We start from the raw sequence: 14,343 nt of genomic DNA, 5'->3' as shown, positions 1-14,343 counted from the left end.
AAGTTGAACGTAGTTGTGATCACATATGCCAAAGAGCCATTAAATAAATCTCATGCAAATACAAAGAGGGCAATCACAATTTCATCCACCAGTTCGCTACAAAGCCTTTCCAACAACTCTTACCAAAACAGCTATTAGATGGTTCGACAACCTACCTCTAAAGTCCATCTCGAGCTTCGACGACTTGGCCAAAAGGTTCCTGGCCAGATTTTCCATACAAAAAGACAAGGCTAAACATGCACCCAGCCTACTAGGAATCAAGCAAGGAGATTGGGAGAGTCTTCGTAACTACATGGAAAGATTCAACAAAACATGTATGGACATATAAAGTCTACCAACAGAAGCTGCCATTATGGGCTTCATAAATGGCCTACGAGAAGGACCGTTTAGCCAATCTATATCAAAGAAGTACCCTGCATCCCTGGACGAAGTACAAGAACGGGCGCAGAAGTACATCAACATGGAGGAGAATTCTCGACTTGGGGAAGCCTCAAGGTTCGGTTCTGCCTACCGAGATAAAGATAAAGAATCCAAGAAAAAGGAAGATCGCTCCGGGGAGAAAATCAAAAAATATCATAACTACACCCCTCTCAGGGTATCCTTGGTAGATGTTTACAAATAAGTCTGCCATACGGAAAAAATACCCCCAGCTCAGCCACTCAAAGGCAAAAGAGGAGGAGGGAATCGGAACGAATACTGTGAGTATCATCGAATTCGAGGACATTCCACCAATGAATTCTTTGACCTAAAAAATGTCATAGAAAAATTAGTAAGAGAAGGAAAACTATATCAGTTTTTGGCCAACCGGGACGAAGAGCCAAGAAAAAGAAGAAGGGATGAAGATGTCGGACGGTCTGAACGATCACCTCGCACACCAGAGAGACACGTCCACATGATATACGGCGGATTTGCGGGAGGAGGAATCTCCAAATTATCTCGCAAGCGACACCTCAAAGAAATATACCATGTCGAAGGAAAGAAGGAGGCACCAGACATTCCAGCAATCACGTTTACCAAAGAAGATGCATCTGGAATTATCTCGGGACACGACGACCCTATAGTCATCACTATCATACTGGAAAACGCCAACCTCCACCGTACATTAATTGACCAAGGAAGTTCCGCCGACATCTTATTCAAAACTACCTTCGACAAGCTTGGCTTAGAAGAAAAAGAGCTAAGAGCATATCCGAACAGCCTGTTCGGACTTGGGGATACCCAGTACACTGGGATACGTATCGCTACATACAACCATTGGAAAGGGGAACTAGTCCAGAACACTTAAGATAGACTACATCTTGGTCGACGTAAGCTCAGCCTACAATGCCTTAATAGGTCGGACAACGTTAAACTAACTCGGCGCAATAGTTTCAACTCCACATTTATGTATGAAATTTCCAACTGCAGAAGGGATAGTTACAATAAAAGCAGATCAAAAGATGGCGCGTCGCTGTTATAACGAAAGTCTAAACCTCAGGGGCGAAGGAGGAGAGTTCCACACAATTGAACTTGGCGGAGTTCAGAGACGAGAAGAACTCTGTCCACAGCCCGAAGGTGAAGTAGAGAAAGTTCAGATCGGAGACACCTCGGATAAGACAACTAATATTGGCACGATCCTGAAAGGAGACGCAAAGGAATCACTCATACAGTTCCTACGAGATAATGTTGATCTCTTCGCATGGAAAGCTGCCGACATGCCAGGCATAGATCCCGAACTAATGAGCCACAAATTGGCAGTCTATCCGGGATCCCGGCCGGTACAACAAAGACGAAGAAAACTCGGGCCAAAACGGTCTCAGGCTGTAGCAGAACAGGTGCAAGCACTAGTAGAGGCAGGGTTCATAAGAGAAGTTAAGTACCCACTATGGCTAGCAAACGTTGTCTTGGTGAGAAAGTCAAATGGGAAGTGGCGAATGTGCACCGACTACACCGACCTCAACAAAGCCTACCCAAAAGACCCTTATCCACTACCAAGCATCGACGCTCTAGTAGATGCCTCATCGGGATATAAGTATCTCTCGTTTATGGACACATACTCGGGGTACAACCAGATCCCAATGTATCCACCGAATCAAGAAAAAACCTCATTTCTAACACCCAAAGCAAACTATTGTTACATCGTAATGCCTTTTGGCCTTAAGAATGCGGAAGCTACTTATCAAAGGCTAATGAATAAGGTCTTCTCAGACCACATCGGAAAAATCATGGAAGTCTACGTGGATGACATGTTGATAAAGACACAAAGTGAAGAAACATTACTGTCCGACTTGATTCAAGTATTCGACACCATACGGAAGCATGGTATACGACTTAACCCGGCTAAATGCACCTTCGCAGTGGAAGCCGGTAAGTTCTTGGGCTTTATGCTCACACAAAGAGGAATCGAGGCAAATCCAGATAAATGCCAGGCCATACTCAACATGAAGAGCCCAACCTGCGTCAAAGAGGTACAACAACTCAATGGGAGACCGGCAGCCTTATCCAGATTCCTAGCAGGGTCAGCGATAAGATCCCTCCCTTTCTACGCTACTTTAAGGAAGGGAAAGAACTTTGAGTGGACAACGGAATGTGAACAAGCCTTCCAAGACTTCAAAGAATTCTTGGGACGGCCACCTATCCTATCTCGACCACGAGAAAGGGAACCACTCATATTGTACCTCGCAGTAGGAAGTTGAGCAATAGCCTCAGCACTAATTAGAGAAGACGAGGGTGGGCAACAACCCGTCTACTTCATTAGTAAAGCACTGCAGGGGTCAGAGCTGAACTATCAGAAAATAGAGAAGTTTGCCTATGCTCTCATACTCACATCCCAACAACTTCGCCCGTACTTCCAAGCGCATACCATTAAGGTTCGGACCAACCAGCCCATAAAGAGGATATTACAGAAAACAGATCTAGCAGGAAGAATCCTACAATGGGCAATCGAGTTGTCCGAGTTCGACCACCAATACGAAGCGCGGACAGCCATCAAATCACAATACCTAGCCGACTTCATTGCAGAATTCACAGACACCCCGGAGATCCCATAGAGTGGAATATATACGTGGACGGTTCCTCGAATAAAGCCAGAAGTGGTGCAGGTGTGATAATCGAAAGCAAACAAGGAACCCAACTTGAGCTTTCCCTCAAATTCGGATTCCCGGCCTCAAACAACCAGGCGGAATACGAAGTGTTATTAGCTGGCTTGAAGCTGGGTAGAGAAGTTGGAGCTCGAAAACTCAACATCTACAACGACACACAAGTCGTTACCTCACAAATAACAGGGAGCTACCAAGCCAAAGATCCTACTATGAAAAAATATTTGGATAAAACCAAGGAACAGCTCGGACAACTCGGGGAATATAGGATCTGCCACATACCCCGTGAGCAGAACGCCTGAGCCGACGCACTCTCAAAATTAGCCAGCACCAAACCAGGCGGTAACAATAGAAGCCTCTTCAAGGAAGTACTGCAGAACCCGTCAATATTGGAAGAAGAAAAAGTCCTAGCCATAACAGGTCGGGATCAAGGGTGGATGACCCCCATAATTAATTACCTCAAAATAGAAACTCTCCCTACAGATGAAAAAGAGGAAAAAAGGTTAAAAAGGGAGGCACAGTACTACACTATCATAAACAACACACTGTACAAAAGAGGGATCTCAATACCATTGTTAAAGTGCGTACCGACTTCCAACACAAAGGAAGTCTTGGAGGAAGTACACAGCGGCATTTGTGGCAATCATCTTGGAGCGCAAGCTCTCACCAAAAAGGTACTCCGGGCGGGATTCTATTGGCCAACTCTACAAAGGGAAGCTATAGAATTTGTAAAGACATGTCCACCATGTCAGAAGCATTCCAACTTTCACATCGTCCTGCCGGAAAAGCTCATCAGCGTGACCTCACCCTGGCCATTTGCAAAATGGGGACTCGATCTTCTGGACCCTTTCCACAAGGATCGGGACAAGTAAAATTCCTCATAGTAGGGGTAGACTATTTCACGAAATGGATCGAGGCAGAACCCCTAGCCAACGCCACTACTCAAAGAAGCCAGAAATTCCTATATAGGAACATCGACAAGGTTCGGGGTCCCGTACTTCATCACCACAGACAATGGCACCCAATTCACAGATGCAGGCTTCAGAAAACTAGTGGCCGACTTGAATATAAAACACCAGTTCACCTCCGTCGAGCATCCCCAGCCAATGGACAAGCCGAAGCGGCCAACAAAGTCATATTGGCCGGGCTGAAACGGAGACTACAAGAAGCAAAGGGGGCTTGGGGTGAGGAACTTCCACAAGTCCTATGGGCGTATCGAACAACCCCCCATTCTACTACGAACGAATCACCATTTCGATTAGCATACGGAGTGGAGGCAATGATTCCAATAGAAGTCGAGGAAAGGTCTCCCCGAGTAGTCCACTACAATGAACAAACCAATTCTCAACTTCAAAGAGAAGAGCTCGACCTACTTCCGGAAATCCAAGAAAAAGCTCGGATCAGAGAAGAAGCACTAAAGCAGCGAATGGCTTCCAGGTATAATCAAAAGGTAGTGCCAAGAGGTTTCGCTGAGAATTATCTCATCTTAATCTGAAATGATATTGGAACAACTCGACCTGGAGAAGGAAAGCTGGCAGCCAACTGGAAAGGACCCTACTGAGTCACAGAAGTACTTGGGAAGGGATACTACAGACTGTCCGAACTCGAGGGACGAGAACTCCCCAGATCATGGCACGCCTGTAACCTAAGAAGGTACTATAGTTAGGAAAGGTAAAAGATCTCATCACAAGATGCACTCTTTTTCCTGAAAAGGTTTTTTAATGAGGCGTCAAGATTGAGATTTAATCCGACTTAAGGGTATGAAATACTCCCGCCTGTATATATTTGCACTTTCTTTAAATAAAATACATTTCAGATATTCTACAAATTCCCAAGACGCATTAATCTAAAGCATTCATCGTCCGATTATAAAGCAACGGATCGAACAGAAAGTGAAGAACAGATTCACTGTACGATCTCGATAGGAATTGTTCCGAGGGTTATCTGAAACTGGAGGTCGATCTCAGATGAGATCTTCGGTACTGGTCAGTGCTAACGTGTCCGGCTGGTAAGAGACGGCCGGAGCTGTTGTGTCCGACTTGTTGAACTTGTTGGTGGTGCTGATTCCTTTGTCCCCGGAGGGTGGGGGGTACCTGCAAGGGACTCTGATGCTTAAGTTAGCAAGGGTATTAAGCAGGTATTGTGTAGAATCAGAGTATGAGTTATACCTGGGTGCTCCAGTGTATTTATAATAGTGAGAAGTGACCTTTCTAGATAAGATAAGTTAGTTATCTTATCTTATCTTATCTTTAGGTGAGGTCAGCTTATCTTCAACGGAACCGCCTTTATCTCTGTAGGCTGGGATTGCCTCTGGATTTGGGTCGTGTTCCTCTATTTGGACCCTTTATTGGGCTTTCCTGTCGATTTGGCCGAGCTCTTTAAGAAGAGGTCAGATAGTCTGACCTGAAGAGGTCGGTCGCCTTATCGCTAAACATCCCGGGTCGGTCAGGTCGACCCAGGGTATGAACAGTGCCCCTGTTTGAGCTCGGTTTTCTTGTTTGAGGTCGAGTCTTTTGACGTCGGTCCTTCTTTTAGCGAAACCGAGTTCAAGCATTTTGTCGATTTCTTCTTTTGTAGATCTTTGAATGTAGAACGTTTCCCTCTAAAAGTGCGCGCTTTTGTATTAGCACTTTTTTGGGAACGCAAGCGGTTTTAACATCCGCATTTAATTGGCATTAATTGCCCCCATTCTCTCTTGGATTTATTTTGATTTTTCTCGATCAAAAATGGTTTTTCTTCTTCATTTCGTAACTTCTCCCTTTACTCTCTCATTTTCTGTTTCTCTCATCTGCTCTCTGTCTTTCGTTTGCGCGTCTGCTTTCTTGCGTTGCGGCGTCACTTGGTGATTTTCTAAGCAGCCTTTGTTTCTGCGCTTCCATTCTTTTCTTCGAAGCTTCTTTCGTCTCCAGGTTAGTCCCATTTCATGTTTCCTCGTTTGTTTTTGACTTTGCGATGGAGTTTTCCTTTTGATCTTCCTTGTGGAGAAAGTTTGGATCTTTCTGTTTTTATCATGCTTGACTTGTTGCATGCTCTGGATTTTTCCCTTTTTTGGTGCAAATTTCTTCTTTGTTTGCTTGAATCTTTTTCTTTTGCATGTTGCCGCCGTTTCTGCCTGTGCTTTTGCTGATGATTTTTTACTTGATTTCAAAAAAGTTTGCGCCTTTGTTGTTTTTCTTCTTAGTCCTTTTGGTGTTCTGATAAACTGTAGCAGTAGTGTTTTTCACTGATAAATTGTAGGAGCGATACTTTTTCTGATAAACTGTAGAAGGGTGGTGTTTTTGCGTTTTTTGCTTCTTTTGTTTCTTTCGGGATTTTCTTTTCTTTTTGATGAGTGCCGGGATGTAGGCTGTAGAAATAACTTGAAAACCTTGCCTGTTTACTGCCTCCAAGGGATGCCCCCAGACTTTCTTATCTTGAGTCTTGGGGTTTTCCCTTTCTGTTTGTCGAGATGTTTTGCTCCTCGTCCGGGATGTTTTTAAGTAATCCACTATTCTTTTCTTATTGTAGGATTTAGTTGGCCTCATGTCTTCTCGCAATAACGTTGTAGAGATGCCTTCCCAGGTTCCTGCGGGTATGGCCGATTGGGTGGACTCCATGGTTCAGGTATGGCCGATTGGGTAGACTCCATGGTTCTCATGTGTGTCTCGCTGGTTGATTCTGAGTTTTGTACTCAGCTTAGGCAGTTTCATAGTGTCTGTAGTAAGTCTGGTGATGAGAAGAATTATGAACTTGTCCCTCCCTCTTCTGACGAGAGAGTCTACTTTTCAACTCGGGTTGTTGATGGTCGCCCTTTCTTTTATGCTTATGATTTTTTCTTTGATCAGCTGGGTATTACCCTTCCTTTTACTCAATTTGAAACCGACCTACTATGGTCTTGTAATGTTGCCCCCTCTCAACTTCACCCCAATTTCTGGGGTTTCATAAAAATTTTCCAATTGTTGTGCAATGGTTTTGGTATTCCTGCTTCCCAATCTCTCTTTTTCTACTTGTTTGTCTTGACTAAGCCCAGAGTGGTGAAAAAGAAGGCAACTTGGGTCTCCTTTTGTTCCACCCAGGGAAAGAAGGTATTTTCCATGTTTGACGAGTCATTCCGTGATTTTAAAAACTACTTTTTCAAGGTTCGAGCTGTTGAAGGAACTCGGCCCTTTTTTCTGGATGAAAATGATGAGCCTGCCTTTCCCTTGGAATGGCAAAAAGACGTGAGGGTCTCCATGTATTCTTGGGAAATGTTGGATGAGGCTGAGCGAGCCTTTGTTACTGTTTTGGAAAAACGCTGGGGTCAACCTCCCCATCTTGATACAAAGAAATTTCTTAACCAATCCTTCTCTTCTTCAAACTGAACTGGGTATCTTGTGTTTCTTTTATTATCTGTTGTTGCTTGTAGCTGTCTTTCCGACTTGTCCGACTTGTAGCTTAACTTTCTGTTTTATTTACAGAGGCAATGAAGAATAACGAATCTATGAAAGCTTTTAAGAGGGCGCAGAAGGCGACTGCTGCCAGAAATATTGCTGCCAAGGCGGCTGGAGAGGGGTCCTCCCAAGTACGCGAGAAGCCATCAGTGCCGAGTTCCCCCGGGGTGAAGAAGGTGATCCACCGGGTTCCCTCGAGGTGAAGAAGGTAATCCCAACACCTCAGGTCCGCTTGGTGGATCCTCATCCTACTTCTGCCGCTCCATCTGCTGCCCCTCCAAGTAACAAGCAAAAGACGGCTGAGCCCTTTGACCTCAATGCCCCTGATTTCAATGCCATTGAGTTTGTAGATCAGCAAATCGGTCCCTATGGTGCCATCTCAATGGATGATGTGTCCATCCTTCATCATTTGGAATTTATGGCCCGAAATCACGTACAAATGGCGTTTATGGCGGCTGCTATATACCGGACTGTTCAAAATCTTCCTCTCCATGCTACCAAGGCATTTATGGAGGAGGCAAAGCAGGAGTTTGACCGGATGAAGGGGCTTGAAGGAAGAGCTTGAATTAAAGGTGACCAAGTTGGAGAAGGATCTAGAGAATGAGAAGGCAAGTTCCCTTTCACTGGCGGCTTCTTTAAGGTTGGCCGAGGACACAGCCTTGATGCATAAGGAGAGTTACATTACGACTTATCGGGAGGTGATGCGCCTGAGGGAGGAGTTGAATAATGCCCGGGAAGATTATTCTGAGCTCCAGGGTCATCTCGTTGGCAGCGTTACTGCTGCTTACGAGAACTTCAAGTAGCAAGTTCGGGTCATTGCTCCCGAGGCCGATTGATGACAAGTCATCATATACCCATTTTTCAAGCTAATTTCACTTGTTTTATTAGTCTTTATGCACTTTCTTGCATCCTAAGTAAGTGATTTGGAGTGAAAATGCATAATTTCTTTAGATCAAGCAACTACCATGAATTTGATGCTAACTCATGAGGTTTAAGCTAAATTTAATTGAATTTTAATTGATTTATAAGCCTTGTGAATTTAGTGATACTTTGAGTAGTTGTTTTGGTTGATTGTAGGTGAAGAAAAGAAGAAAAGAGAAAGCGTGGCCTAAGAAAGCGTGGCCAAAGGAGAAAAAGTGTGGCCAAAGGAGAAAAAGGCGTGGCTTATGAAGAAGGGAAGCAAGCATTGCCCTCCACAAGGGCACACTGCCCTCTAGGAGGGCAACATAAGGGAACAAAGCTTGAAAGGCAACTCTGCCCTGCCCACTACAAGGGCAGAGCACAAATCTATGCCTTGGAATCAAGAAGATTAAAACATTGCCCTGCCCTCCTCAAGGGCAGTATCGGGCCTTCATGGAAAATAAATCAAAGGAAAATGCCTACCAATGCTTGCCACAAGAGTTGAACACGGGATAATGAGGAAGCAAGGAACTAGGCTTCATTATGGTGCCAAGAAAGCCAAGGAAAATGAGTAGCGTGTGTATCTGCCATGTCTCGAACGCGGGACTTCAGTTTGGAAACACTGCCCTGCCCTTCGCGAGGGCAGGGCAGCATTTTGTTGTGGCACGGCCAGCGCACCAATCTGGCGCACCAAAGTATCTTTCGGCAGCACCAGCAGCGCACCAAGGCACCAATCTGGCGCACCAAACTTTTCTGCCCTGCCCTCCGCGAGGGCAGGGCAGCATCCTGCGCACCAAGCTCGCACGCCACGCCCGCACCATGGCTGCACGCACCAAATCCTGCCCTGCCCTCCACAAGGGCAGGGCAGCCTCCTGGAAGCAATCTTTCATGGGCCAAAAATTGAATTAAAAATCCAATTTAATTCATTTCTTCACCAAATCAAAAGCCCATCCAAATCCTAAGATCCAAGAATGGAAAGTGTATAAATAGGAGCTAGTTTGATGTAATTAGGGACTCTTTCCTTTACTTTGGCACTTTGAATTTTCTTTTGAACCTTTACTTTTATGTTGAGCTTTTGAACTTTCTCTTAGGGACTTCACTGAGATTTCAGAGAATTGGGGAGGAGAATTGATCTCTCTTCTTCCTCGTTCTTGCTTGGGCATTTTTACTTTTCTTGTTTTGAGTTTTGGGTGTGAAGAATTGAGGAAATTCTGTTTCAATCTCCATTCAAAATCTCTTTAATTCTTTTCTGCACAATTGAGTTGAATTTCAATTTCCTTTACTGCTTCTTCTTCAATTTCTTGTTAATTGCTTTGTGGACTTGGATCTGGGAAGGCAATTGAGATCTAGACTTAGCTATCTAGTCTCTTGAGTCCTGAGATCCCATTTTCTTTTTTTGGTTCTTCTGGGAACCCTGCTGCACTTTAATTTCATTTTCTGTTTGAATTTTAGTTTATTCCAATTCATCCTCTACTTTATAAATTGCTGCAATTTACTTTCTCTTGCTGGAATTCTGAATTCCCAATCCTTAATTCCCCTTCTATATTCAAGCAATTTACATTTCTTGCACTTTAAGATTCAGTCATTTACTTTCTTGTTCTGTAAGATTCAGCAAGTTTACTTTCCTGCTCTTTAATTTACTGCAATTTTCCCCTCTCCCTTTACATTCCAAGCAATTTAGTTTCTGTTAATGTTAAACCACTCAACCAATATTTGATTCACTTGACTAAATCAACCACTAAACTAAAATTGCTCAATCCTTCAATCCCTGTGGGATCGACCTCACTCCTGTGAGTTTTTATTACTTGATGCGACCCGGTACACTTGCCGGTGAGTTTTGTGTCGGATCGTTTTCCGCACATCAAGTTTTTGGCGCTGTTGCCGGGGATTGAAATAGATTGACAATGATTAAGTGAAGTGGAGATCTAGATCAAGCACTTTTTCTTTTCTGTTGTTTTATTTTTAACTAACACACTAACTGTTTGAGAAATTGCCTCTATCAATTCACTAACAGTTTATTTTAACTAACTTCACTTAATTCTCAAGCGTGCTGCCGTTTGTTCCTCCTGTTTGTTCGCATACCATAGGAAATCAAGTTTCTATAAACAAGGAGTATCATGACATGAAGCCACCACTCATTACACTCATTAAGAACAATTGTTCTTATGACGGAAATCCATTGGAAGATCCTCAACAGCACATATCTACTTTTCTGAGAACTTGTAATGCAGTCAAAACCGATGGTCCAGATCATGACACTTACAAGATCCTGTTATTCCCTTTTTCATTAAAGGGTGAAGCTGCACAATGGTTTGAAACTTTTTCCCAAGGAAGTATCACTAGTTGGGATGATTTGGTCACCAAATTTCTGGCCAAATTCACCTCATCCAGACAGATCATCCAGCTGAAAGAGGAGGAACATCTATTCACACAAGGGGACGAAGAACCACTCTTCAAGGCCTGGGAAAGATACAAGAAAGCGACTGATAAAGTGGGCTTCCGACCTTTTTATGAAGGACTAACCCCAGAAACAAGAAAAGCAGTGGACTACTTCTCAGATGGCCTACTCAAAGCAACAACAACTGCCCAGGGAATTGCAGATTTCAATGACAAAGGAGTCAACAACCAAAACTCATTTGAGAAACAAAAAATCGCAACCTCAGAAAAAGAAGCGATGAATACTGAAGGGGTGAATGCGTTCAAGGACCTAAACAAACAAATGCACCATCAAACACAGCAAAACATGGAGCTGAGAGATAGAAAACTCCCAAACTCATCCCAACTGGAGAAGGAACGAGTACCAAAATCACAACACAAGGGACTTCAACTATAACAACCCCAGCTTCACAAACCAACAAAAACACCATTATAATAACAACAACCACTACATGCCACCACAACACCCAATCTTTCAACCTTTAACATCCCACAACCAACCAATCTCACAAGACTCTCAGAGGATCACTAACTTAGAGATCTTAATGGAGAGAATGATGAAACACCAAGAGGAGACAACAAAGAACCAAGAGATTTTAATCAGAGGAATTGAGGGACAAATAGCTCAATTGGTGAAGCATTTTACAGAAATGGGTGAGACTGAAGATAAACTAACTAACAATGAAGATGCTGTAAAGAAGGAAGGATGGAAAAAGATCATAGAGGGAAGTAAGAAAACATTGGACAAAGAAACTACCAGCCAAGAAAAACACAACAATGAATTCTTACAAGGGGAGATAGAAGATAGAATTAAAGAAAAGCAGAAAATCCCCATTGGAAGATTTTCACTAGGGGATAGAGTAATGATAAACAGTCAAACCATGAAGGTGTCCCCACAGCTGCCTGATCACTACATTGTGACTAAAATCCTTCCACAGGAATTCATCGAGGTCATCAAAGAGGAAACTGGAAGGAAGTTCACTGTGAAGAAAGACAAGCTAAGGCACTGTGATTTTCAATCTTCATGAGCAGCAAAATGAAGAAATGTCAAGCTAGTGACAATAAAAGAGCGCTTATTGGGAGGCAACCCAACCTGAGGCAGTTTTCTTTTCATAGCTTTTTCAATAAAAATGTTGAATAATTGGTATGTATTGCAAGGAGCTAAGTTTGGTGTTGCACACTAAAACAATTTGAGGGAAGAATGAAAGAATCTAAGTTTGGTGTTCCACCAAAAATATCATTCAAAAACACATTCTCACCTCCTGCATGATGATAGCTCCAAGCAATCAAACACATTATTCAACTGTTTAATTGCTTTCTAGCTCTAATTTCATTGACCTTTAGCAAGGACACAAGGTTTCACATATGGTTAAAATTGTTGCATAAGAGGCAGTGGCAAACAATTAAGTTTGGTGTTCCCACACCAAAATAAATCCAGGAACCACACTCAGTTTATGCATACTGACCATACAATTAAGGGCTCGAGAAGCAAGCAACTTTGAGAATTATGCAGGACATGAGTCAACAATTGAAGATATTATGCATCTTAACTCAAAGAAAACACAACAGAAGGAAGAATCAAAGGGCTGCAACTTCAAAGGTTGTATCTAAACTTAATCCTTGCTGCTGTTTAGTGTTTTGAATCTGGAAACCATTGTTTGTCTTGCTAAAGTGTTTATCTAGTTGCAAGTGAAATTGTTTGTTAAAAATGCTACATCTGCATAATGCTTGTTATCCATCACTTAGCTAAATTTTGTTTTGTTTCCCATAAGCTTGAATAAAAGAGAATTTGTTTGAATTGAAAAGTGAAATATCCAATGTTGCATAAGTAAGAATAGAAGTTAACGGTGGTATATGTGTTTGATTAAATGCATAACTCATGAAATAATTGCTACATAATATCATTTTATTTTAAAACCCGGTCACTTAGATCAACTGATTTGGGATGGCCAATTGAAAGTCCACAATAAAGAGCAACTTAGATACAGAACATTTAGTTATCCAAAGAGATGCTGGGCATCAATGATCCTAGGAAGAAATAGTGAGCCATGTGTCTGTGGTGAAAAGATGTTGAGTAAAAGAAAAATAAAGCCAAAGGCTATTACTGCAACATTAGACACCAAACCTCAAAAAAAAAAATAATAAGCTTGTTAAGCATTATAAGCCAAGAAAAGTTAGCAAGGGATTAATTAAAAAGTGAGTCTTATAACAGCAAGTTTAGCAAGCCTTTGAGGAAAGATGTATATTATGTAACAACAACAATAACTGAGTTATCATTGTCTGCATAAAGACTCCATAAATCAAGTCTGCTATATGCCTAATAAAGATATGTGTTCTTTTCTTATTCATTTCAATTGCTCTTAATTTTGATGCTTGCTTAGGAACAAGCAAGATTTAAGTTTGGTGTTGTGATGACAAGTCATCATATACCCATTTTTCAAGCTAATTTCACTTGTTTTATTAGTCTTTATGCACTTTCTTGCATCCTAAGTAAGTGATTTGGAGTGAAAATGCATAACTTCTTTAAATCAAACAACCACCATGAAATTAATGTTAGCTCATGAGGTTTAAGCTAAATTTAATTGATTTTTAATTGATTTATAAGCCTTGTGAATTTAGTGATACTTTGAGTAGTTGTTTTGGTTGATTGTAGGTGAAGAAAAGAAGAAAAGAGAAAGCGTGGCCTAAGAAAGCGTGGCCAAAGGAGAAAAAGTGTGGCCAAAGGAGAAAAAGGCGTGGCTTATGAAGGAGGGAAGCAAGCATTGCCCTCCACAAGGGCACACTGCCCTCTAGGAGGGCAACATAAGGGAACAAAGCTTGAAAGGCAACTCTGCCCTGCCCACTACAAGGGCAGAGCACAAATCTGTGCCTTGGAATCAAGAAGATCAAAACATTGCCCTGCCCTCCTTAAGGGCAGTATCGGGCCTTCATGGAAAATAAATCAAAGGAAAATGCCTACCAATGCTTGCCACAAGAGTTGAACACGGGACAATGAGGAAGCAAGGAACTAGGCTTCATTATGGTGCCAAGAAAGCCAAGGAAAATGAGTAGCGTGTGTATCTGCCATGTCTCGAACGCGGGACTTCAGTTTGGAAACACTGCCCTGCCCTTCGCGAGCTTTTGTGCCAGTTTGGGCGTTTAACTCCCACTTTGGTGCCAGTTCCGACGTTTAACGCTGGGAATTCTGAAGGTGACTTTGAACGCCGGTTTGGGCCATCAAATCTTGGGAAAAGTATGGACTATCATATATTGCTGAAAAGCCCAGGACGTCTACTTTCCAACGCCGTTGAGAGCGCGCCAATTGGGCTTCTGTAGCTCCAGAAAATCCACTTTGAGTGCAGGGAGGTCAGAATCCAACAGCATCTACAGTCCTTTTTAGTCTCTGAATCAGATTTTTGCTCAGGTCCCTCAATTTCAGCCAGAAAATGCCTGAAATCACAGAAAAACACACAAACTCATAGTAAAGTCCAGAAAAGTGAATTTTAACTAAAAACTAATAAAAATATACTAAAAACTAACTA

The sequence above is a fragment of the Arachis duranensis genome, chromosome 9 (genome assembly GCF_000817695.3).
Source record: "Arachis duranensis cultivar V14167 chromosome 9, aradu.V14167.gnm2.J7QH, whole genome shotgun sequence".
Classification (NCBI taxonomy): Eukaryota; Viridiplantae; Streptophyta; class Magnoliopsida; order Fabales; family Fabaceae; genus Arachis; species Arachis duranensis.
This window is presented reverse-complemented; position numbering follows the sequence as displayed.